Below are 10,028 nucleotides of genomic sequence, written 5' to 3' on the forward strand. Positions count from 1 at the left end.
GTGGCCCTGCTTTTGGCGCGGCAGGCAGGTAAGGCCCCCGGCCCTCCGGACGCCGTGCTCATGGCGACATCCCGACACCTCGGCCCCCGACCTCGGTCCGTGTGCACTTGGGGTGACGCAGCATCTGCACACAAGGAGGCCGGCGAGAGACGGAGAGAGGGGGCCCTGCTAGACCGGGGTGTCCTCCCCTGGCCACGGGGCAGGGCCCCTGGGGTGGGACGGGAGTGGGTGCCGGCCGAGGGCCGTGCTGGGGTCCCCCGGCCGGGTACCAGAGCGAGCAGGGCTGCCCCTGCCGGGAGATTCCACAGCCGTCGGGGGGAAGACAGGGCATCGCGCAGGAGAAACAAACGAGACAATAGCGGAGAAACAGTGGGGCTGGGGACGCAAGGCTTTCCAGACCACCAGTCCCGAGAGGAATTCCTCCCTCGTGTCTGTTCATTCTAAGACCATAAGATCATCCTAGATCATACAGGCATGACTGCTCTGTAGCCATCCCGCAGGCAGACGAGCTCTAATGATTTCCAAATAGACCACGGTAGCAGGTGCACGGCATTCGGGTGAGGCTCAGAGATCCCTGATGAAGGCTGAGATATCCAGGTGCACGTTCACCGCAGCAAAGCTATTTCTAGCCTAAGACAAAATAGGAACATACATTTGGGATTGCACCAGGCCAGTTCCATGCAGGCTGGACGTTCCTGACCGCGGCCCGGAGCAGCTTCCGCCCCAGGAGAGAAACTGTCCTCAGTTCCTCCCACGCTTGGAACGTCCTCGGCACCCGGAACACAGCCAGACTGTCCCGTCCGCAGAGGCGTCCACGCCAGCAACCTCCCTAGGTCACCCCAACAAGCCCACATGGGGTGGGGGCCTGCAGGTGACAGGGCCGGGGCCACAGGGACAGGCGAGGTGCCCTGGGCCACCGCCGGGCATCGCAGGCCACACCCACGGCAGCTTTCGCAGCCAGCGGTTTCCTTGGCCTGTCAGCTGTCCCAGGAGGAGCCGTGAGCGCTAATACTTACTGTCAACAGAGAAAGCCGTGGCCCCAGGGCCGCTGCCGACACCTGGAAGTGCCCCTGCCTGCGGCTGTCCCTGCCCGCGCTGCCCCTGCCCACGGCTGCCCCTGCCCACGCTGCCCCTGCCCGCGCTCCCTTCCAGGGTGTGAGCAGGGCTGGGGCAGGGAGGCCCCTCCTGCCGTGGGTGTGGGACGCTGGTTTCCCCGGCACGGCCGTGTCCCCCACCTGGTGGCACTGGGCGTGGCCAGGGCTCTGTGAACCCCGGGGGCTGTGGGCCCCACCTGGTCCTCCCCTACGGAGCCTTCAGGCAGGAGGCCGGTTCTGTCACCGCCAGACACACACTGTGGCCGGTGGGGGTGAGGCTGGGCCCCACAGAGGGGCTTTGCGTCTGCGTGGGGCCCTGGGCTGCACGTCGGGGGACGGGCACCCACCGCAGTGTGACGGGCGGGCGGCAGTGGGCACTTCTCTGGCTGAGTGACGGAGCCCGAGTTGCCGGCCCAAGGAGGGCCCTGCGCCCAGCGGGTGTCCACGGGAACGGGGCCGGGGACGAGGGGCTGCGGGGCCAGCGGGCGGTGGCGGCCACGCTGTGTCCTGGGTCGGGGTGGACGGATGGAGTGGCCTCGCTCCTGGGAGAGGCAGGCAACGAGCCCTCCAGAGAAGAGCCACACGCCAGCCGGTCCCGGCCTCCTCACACGCCAGTGGGCGTGGCTGGGAGAGTGGGCGCCGTGGTGCAGCTGTGAGCCGGGCGGCTCGGCCGGCTGTGTCCACACCTGGGCTGAGGAGTGGGGGCAGGGCTGGCCCACCCTGTGCCACGGCGATGGCGGCCCACCACCCACCGCCCACCAAGCACAGGAGCTCCAGGGCCACAGGCAGGGAGTGGCCCTGCCTGAGCCGGGCAGAGAGAGGCCGGGGGCTGGGGGTGCACATGCCCCTTCCCAGGACCCTCAGCCTGGAGGCCTCGGGCCGCCATCCCAGCGCCAACCCAACGCCGGGCGATGCCCCGCGGCCCGGGCACCGCCTGACTGATGGCTCCAGTCTTGGGTTTCTGCTCCGTCACGCCTGGACGCCTCCCCGACAAAGCCGGTCTTTGTCCTTCTCCGAGGGACGTGTGGACGGGGCTGAGCCCCCTCCTTGAGGTGGCCACGGTGACGCCTTTTCCTGGTTCCATTTCCTCCCCTGCCCGGGGGAGCAGGCGCCGGCCCCCCAGGTCTGCAGGGGAGGGGCGCCTGGCGGCAGAGCTGGGGCTGCTCAACCCAGTCCCGTCCGGCTCCCTCGGGAGGCCTCGGGCCAGAGCGAGCTCCTGTGGCACCGGCCCTTCGGGCACAGAGACGCAAACAGTGTGCGCGGCGGGCGGGCGTGGGCGGGCGGCCCGTGTGGCCCTGGCCGACTCCCAGCCCTTCCCCCACAGAGACCCAGGCCCCCACGGAGCGGAGCTGGGGGAGCACAGGGCCCCCCGCGGACAGTCGCAGGGCGGACGGCGGTACGCAGCCCAGGCCCCGGTGGGGTTTCCTGCCCAGGCGGAGGGGGCCGAGCACCGAGTGGGCTGGGGGAGTCCACGTAGCCACGCGCCACACAGAGCCCCCAGGTCCCCGCAGGCCAGTGCAGGCGTCAGGGGACGGGGTGTCTAAATGAGAAGAAGGTGCACAGTGGAGAGGCTCACATGTACAGGCAGCACACGCCTGTGCATACACGCGTGTGCACACGCAGATGGGAACCCCCAGGGCGGGAGGCTCCAGGGTGACAGGCGGGGACAGGACGGCCCTGCCCTAGGCCAGTCCATTAGCCCTGGGCTCCCTGTCGCCCCGGGGTGGCCAGGGAGGGGGGACCCTGGAGGGCATCCCCAGTGACCTGGCGCGGTGGTCCGGCCCTTGCCCACAGCCCGGCCCACGTCCTCGCCCACCCGGCACCTGAGCTTCGTCACCCCCATCACCGTCCTCCCCAGCAGCGGTGAGTGACGCCGGCCCTGCCCGCCTGGAGGGGTGGGGGCCCCGACGTGCAGTGAAGCCGGCACCATGGGCCGGTTGGGGGCCGGAGCCTTCCCTGTGGGCAGTTCTGGGGGCTGAGCACAGGTGTGGGGGGCGGGGGGCCCGGGGTCTCGGGGGCATCGGGCAGCCAGGCAGGTGCAGCCGGCAGGGACAGCGGCCGGTCGCCACCAGCTTCCTCACGCCAAGAACAGGGCACCCAGCCCGGAGGGGGCTGCACGGCGGGCAGCTGGCGTGGGGCAGGCTTGGACACTGGCGGCCCCTCACGCCCTCCCCGCAGCCCGGAACCTGGCGCACAACGGGCAGGTCTGCAGCGCCTGGGGCGACTTCCACTACAAGACCTTCGACGGCGACGTCTTCCGCTTCCCCGGCCTCTGCAACTACGTGCTGTCCGCGCACTGCGGTGCCGCCTACGAGGACTTCAACATCCAGCTGCGCCGCGGCCTGGCGGGCTCCCAGCCCACGGTCACCCACATCATGCTCCGGGCCCCTGGGCTGGTGCTGGAGGTGTCCAACGGCTCCGTGCTCGTGGACGGGCAGCGGTAAGCGCGGCCTTCCGGGCCCACCTGGCCCCAGTCCCAGGGCCGGGCTGAGGCGGCAGGGAGGGCTCTGGGCGCTGCCCCACGGCCGCGGGAGAACCAGACCTTGCCGCCCAGGGAGGAGCTGCCCTACAGCCGCGCCGGCCTCCTGGTGGAGCGCAGCAGCGAGTACGTCAAGGTCAGCGTCCGGCTGGTCCTGACCCTGCTGTGGAACGGAGAGGACAGCGTCCTGGTGAGGGGGCCTCTGGGGCCCCAGCCCCTCCCGGCCTGTCCGGAGGGGCCCAGGGGGTTGGGGGCTGGCAGAGGCCGTGGGGACTGGGGTGGGCAGAGGCTCCGAGGCAGCAGCTGCCCCTCCCCTGCCCCCAGCTCGAGCTGGACCCCAAGTACGCGAACCAGACCTGTGGCCTGTGCGGGGACTTCAACGGCCTCCCGGCCTTCAACGAGTTCTACGCCCACAGTGAGTGTGCCCAGAGCTGGGGCCGTGGCCGAGTGTGCCCGTCCCACCGTGGCCCGGACAGTCCCAGGGAGGTGGAGGGGGGGCTGGGAGGGAGGCCGGAGGGCGAGCCCTGGGGTGTTGGGGTCCCCTGCCGGCCAGCCTCGCCCTCCACGCCACACGGGTGCTTCTCTCCACAGACACCAGGCTGAGTCCCCTGCAGTTCGGGAACCTGCAGAAGCTGGACGGGCCCACAGAGCAGTGCCCGGACGCCCAGCCCGAGCCGGCCGGCAACTGCACGGACAGGGTGAGCGTCTGCTCCCGGACACGGGCACAGCCGGGCCGAGGTCTGAGCTCGTGCTGGGGGCCGCGACAAGGCAGGGCCCAGGCCAGGCCGAGGGCGGACGCCGAGGGAGCCCAGGACCAGAACCTCCCCCGTGAGCGGGGAGGACTCCCCTCTGGATGTGGCCTGGAAGATCCGGGACCTCCAGAGCTGCAGTCGCCGAGGCTGGGGTCCCTGTCCCCTCACGCAGCCCACCTGGGCCCTGCGGGGAGGACCTTCACCAAGGGGCAGCACTGAGCCTGCGGGCCACGGCTGACGGCCGCCTCCCACTGCCCCTTCTCGGATCCGCCCCTGGGGCGGGGTCTGCGCCTTCCCTGGGCCCACCTGGGCAGGCACGTCCTGGCCCGGCCGGGCGGGGGCTGGGGGGTGGGCAGGGCTCGCAGGCAGGAAGGGGCCGGTCCGTGCACCTGGCGACCCCCTGGCTGTGCCCCCAGGAGGGCGTCTGCCGCAGCACCCTGCTGGGACCGGCCTTCGCCCAGTGCAACTCGCTGGTGGACGCCTCCGCGTACCTGGCCGCCTGTGCCCAAGACCTGTGCCGCTGCCCCACCTGCCCGTGCGCCACCTTCGCCGAGTACTCCCGCCAGTGTGCCCACGCCGGGGGCCAACCGCAGAACTGGAGGGGCCCCGACCTCTGCCGTGAGTGCCCCCATCTGGGCCAGGGTCGCGCGGGGGAGACAGGGCAGGGGCTGCCCCTCGGGCCAGAGCCAGAGGGTGGCCGGGGAGAGGGGATGGGGGGCGTGGCAGGGGGAGAGGGCCCCATCCCCTCACCTTGCGCCTCGCCCAGGAGACGGCCGGGGCTGGGGCCACCCAAGACCAGGGCATCCGGGCTGTTCCAGGCCCCGGCCCAGCGTCCAGAGGCCCTGGTGGCAGGTGGCAGGCGGCAAGTGGGGAGCAGCCGGTGGCAGCTGGCCAGCACGGGCCAGCACGGGGACTGTGGGGAGCGGGGCTGGGGCCTAGCCACCCCTGGGCCCAGCCCTGCCTCCTGCCACCGCAGCCCAGACCTGCCCCCTCAACACGGAGCACCAGGAGTGTGGCTCGCCCTGCGTGGACACCTGCTCCAACCCCCAGCGCTCGCAGCTGTGCGAGGACCACTGCGTGGACGGCTGCTTCTGCCCCCCAGGCAGGTCCCCCCAGCACCACGGCCGTGGCCGTTCCCCGTGCACCCCCACCCCAGCTGGTGGCCCAGAAGCACAGCCTCACCCAGGGGTCCCCAGAGCCCAGAAGGTGGCCGCTGGCTGCCAGGGCCTGCTGGTAGGCAGAGGCAGCAGGACCAGCTGTCACGAGTCCTGGGGGCCAGGAGGGGAAACCGAGGCACAGAGGCGCTCAGGGTCCCCCTACAGCAGGGGTCTCAGGACACAGGCAGCAGCCTGGCCCGGGGCCCTTCCCACAGGAGGCAGCTTGTCCCCCAGGCGGGGGTCTTCCCAGAGGCTGGGCAGGGGACCCCCTGTGCCTCGCCGTCCCCACCTGAGCTCATGCCCCCACCCTGCAGGCACCGTGCTGGACGACGTCACGCACTCCGGCTGCCTGGCCCTGGCACAGTGTCCCTGCACCCACGGCGGCCGCACCTACTCCCCCGGGGACTCCTTCACCACCAGCTGCAGCTCCTGGTAGGTTCCGGCAGCCCCCGCCGGGGCGGGGGGGTGCGTGTAGGGGGGGCCCAGCTCCCCGACTCCCCTCTGCTCCCGCCCCCAGCACCTGCTCCGGGGGGCTGTGGCAGTGCCAGGCCCAGCCGTGCCCCGGCACCTGCTCCGTGCTGGGCGGCGCCCACATCTCCACCTACGACGAGAAGCTCTACGACCTGCACGGTGACTGCAGCTATGTGCTGTCCAAGGTGCGCCCCGCGCCGGGCACCCCACGCCCGTCCCGCCCCGAGACGCCCCCACTCGCGAGGGATCGCCGGCTCACACTCACCGGCTGTGCGCGGCCGCGGGGCCCCAGGCCTAGGGACAGGCTGCCGGGGCGGGGGGCAGGGGATAAAGGTGCCAGCGGCCACTCCCCACGGAGCCACCCCACATGGGCGCCCTGGGTCCCACGTCCTCACGGGGTCTGCCCCTCAGAAATGCGCGGACGACACCTTCACCGTGCTGGCCGAGCTGTGGCAATGCGGCCTGACGGACAACGAGAACTGCCTGCGATCGGTGACGCTGCACCTGGGCGGCGGGGACACGGTGAGGGCCGCCCCGGGCAGGAGGCGGAGCCTCGGCCCTGCTCAAACCCCACAAGCCAAGCCCTGAGCGGCGGTTCCAAAACCCACTCAGGCTCCCCGCGGGGGACGCCGGGTGACCCCGTCTCAGTCAGGACAGGGGGTCCGCTGCCACTGACCCCGCCCTCCCCCTCGCCAGGTGATCCGGATCCAGGCGGACGGCGGCGTGTTCGTGAACTCCATCTACACCCAGCTGCCCGTGTCGGCAGGTAGGCAGGGCTGGCGTCTCCAGGGCGGGCTCGGCCCCCAGAGCCTGGCAGTGCCCCGCTGGGACCCTGGCCTCGGGCAGTTCCGGAATAGCCCACGGTCAGCGTCTCGGCTGCAGAGTGGGGGTGACAAGGCTCCACGCAGGCTGGGGGGGGCCCTCGTCTGCCCCCCAGCCTCGCCCAGCCCCGCCCCTCCATCTGGCCAGCCCACCTCGCCCTCTGACGCACCCCCCTTCCCCCCCCCGCCCCCCGGCAGCCAACATCACCATCTTCAGACCCTCGAGCTTCTTCCTGGTGGCGCAGGCGGGCGCCGGGCTGCAGCTGCAGGTGCAGCTGGTGCCCCTCATGCAGCTGTTCGTGCGGCTGGACCCCGCGTACCGCGGCCAGACCTGCGGTGAGGCGCCCAGCGGGGGCTTCGGGGGCTTCCGTGGGGGGCGGCGGGGGGCGGGGTGGGCAGAGGCCGGCAGCAGAGGGGACTGGGGAGGGGGCGGTGCCAGCCCAGGACGCCGACGTCTGACCAGTGGCCGGGAGGTGGGGGGAGGACGGGGGTGGGCTGCCCGCCCGGCGACTGCAGTCGGCTCTGGAAGCAGGACCCTGGGGAGATGGCGGGCTCGAGGGCGGCCCCCTGACGTCCCCCCGCCCCGGCCCCAGGCCTCTGCGGGAACTTCAACCAGAACCAGGCGGACGACTTCACAGCCCTCAGCGGGCTGGTGGAGGGCACGGGCGCGGCCTTCGCCAACACCTGGAAGACCCAGGCCGCCTGCCCCAACGTCAGGAACAGCTTCGAGGACCCCTGCTCCCTGAGCGTGGAGAACGGTAACCCCCAGCCTGTGCCCCCCAGACTCAAGTCCCACCTGGCCTGCCCTCCCTGTCCCCTGGGCCGTGGGGGGCAGGGCTTGGGGGGCCCCACGGAGGCAGGAAGGCGTGAGGAGGGCCGGGGTGCGGGCAGACGGGGCATGGCGGGCTGGGCCCCGGATCCCAGTCACGGCTCCCGGGGGCTGCGGGGCGGAGTCCCACGATCACGCGGTGCCCTGGGCCCCCCCAGAGAACTACGCCCGGCACTGGTGCTCCCGGCTGACCGACGCCGCCGGCGCCTTCTCGCCCTGCCACTCGGCAGTCAACCCCGCGCCCTACCACTCGGTGAGTGCCCACCACGGCCGCGGCCCCAGGGCCGGGTTGGGGGACGCTGGGGACAGAGCCGGGGAGGCCTGGCAGGGCCCCTTCCTCGAGGCCACCTGTCCCCACGGCAAAGCAGCACCAGCTGGTGGCTGGAAGCCAGAGCCCGATCCCCGCGCACCCTGGGGGCGGGAGGTGTGGGCGGGGCCGGCGCCCAAGGCCCCTGGAGGGTCCCCCCTCCCCACCCCGGCATCTGCGCCCACAGCCTTTTCCTAAAGACACCAGGTGCCGGGTCAGGACCCACCCTCAGGGCTGCGTTCCAACTTGGCTACATCCGCGAAGACCCTCTTTCCAAGCAGGCCCCTCCGCAGGCCGTTAGGACCCCCCAGCGTATCTTTTGGGGGATGAAATTCAGCCCCCGGCAGTGGGGGTCACCGCCGGCCACTTTCCTGGAAGCCCAAAGCTCTGAGGTGCACAGGGCTCCGGCCGCAGGACCGTGTCTCCAGGGCAGACCCTGCCCACCCCGACCCCCACCTGCAGCCTTGTCCCGCGGAGACCCCTGCTGTGGAGCGTGGCTGGGCTCACGCCTGGAGGGCCGGCCCCCGACTCCCCCTCACTCAGCTCGGCCCTGCTCCCGCCCCTGGCACGGCTGCCCCTGTGGCCACGGCAGCCTCCGGTGGCCCTGACCCTGCTCAAAGCTCCGGGAGGCCCCACCCCGACCCCCACCCCGATGCAGCCCTTCTTCTGCCGCGGGGGCTGCTCCTCCTCGGGGGGGCCCTGACGCCTGCGGCCCCGCCCCCAGAACTGCCTGTTCGACACGTGCAACTGTGAGAAGACCGAGGACTGCCTGTGCGCCGCCCTGTCCGCCTACGTGCACGCCTGCGCCGCCAAGGGCGTGCTGCTCCGCGGCTGGAGGGACGGCGTCTGCAGTGAGTGTGCAGCCGCCCCCTCAGGGCCGCGACCCCCGGCCGTCACCCGCCGGGCCCAGGGCAGCCGCCATCACGTGGTTCCCGGCCAAGCCCCCCCGTTCCCTCTCCGGGCCTCCGGGAACCTCCCATCCTCACAATCCGGGACGGACGGGGAAACCGAGTCTAGGACGGACCAGGCCCGGCCGCTGACCGGGTGCTCCTGGCCCCACTGCCCACAGCCACGTACATGAGCAGCTGCCCCGAGTCGCAGAGCTACGCATACGTGGTGGACGCCTGCCCGCCCACCTGCCGCGCCCTGAGCGAGGCGGACGTCACCTGCGGCGTCTCCTTCGTGCCTGTGGACGGCTGCACCTGTGCCGAGGGCACCTTCCTGGACGACGCCGGTGCGTGCGTGCCGGCCAGCAAGTGCCCCTGCTACCTCCACGGCACCGCGGTGGCCCCCGGAGAGGTGGTGCATGACAACGGCGCCGTGTGGTGAGCGGGGAAAAGAGGCCGGGAGGCGGCTCCGAGGCTCCTGGCCGAGGGCTGGAGGTGCGTGTCCCTCAGGGGCGCCCCACTCCCGCCCCGGCCCTGGAGGCGGCTCCTCACGGCAGAGGGCCAGGTCCTAACCCCGGAGGGTCCAGCGTCCTTCTCCCCGCCCGTGGGAGTTCCCCCGGCACCTCCACGGGCTGACGCGGGCGCGGGGGCGGGGGGCGGGCTGTGGTGCCGCCGCGGGTCCAGGCCGACCGTCCGTCTCTCACAGCTCCTGCGCCGGCGGGAAGCTGAGCTGCCTGGGCACCGCACCGCAGAGCAGCTCAGGTAGGGCCGCCTGCACCCGCCCCGCCGGGAGGCTCCAGGGCAGGGAGGGGCCGCAGGCATCTGCCGGGCAGAGCGGCCAGGCGCCCGGGGGTCCTGGGCAGCGCCGTGCGGGGAGGCGTCCGCAGCAGCCTGGGCACGCCGCGATCAGGACACGGTCAGGGATGCGGGGGGTCGGCAGCCAGGGGGCCGGGACCCTCACACCGCGCTCTGCCCCCAGGCTGTGCGGCCCCCATGGTGTACCTGGACTGCAGCAACAGCTCCGCGGGCGCCCCGGGGGCCGAGTGCCTCCGCAGCTGCCACTCGCTGGACGTGGACTGCGTGAGTCTCCCGGGCACGGCGGACGCCCCCCGCGGTCCGTGCTGCAGGGAGCGGGGACCGCAAAGGGACCCCGGGGTCCGCGGGCGGCTGTGGCTTGCTGACCCCAGACGCTGCCCCACCCACGGAGCTGCCGCGGGAGCGCTGCGCGTGC

The sequence above is a fragment of the Eulemur rufifrons genome, chromosome 6 (assembly GCF_041146395.1).
Source record: "Eulemur rufifrons isolate Redbay chromosome 6, OSU_ERuf_1, whole genome shotgun sequence".
NCBI lineage: Eukaryota > Metazoa > Chordata > Mammalia > Primates > Lemuridae > Eulemur > Eulemur rufifrons.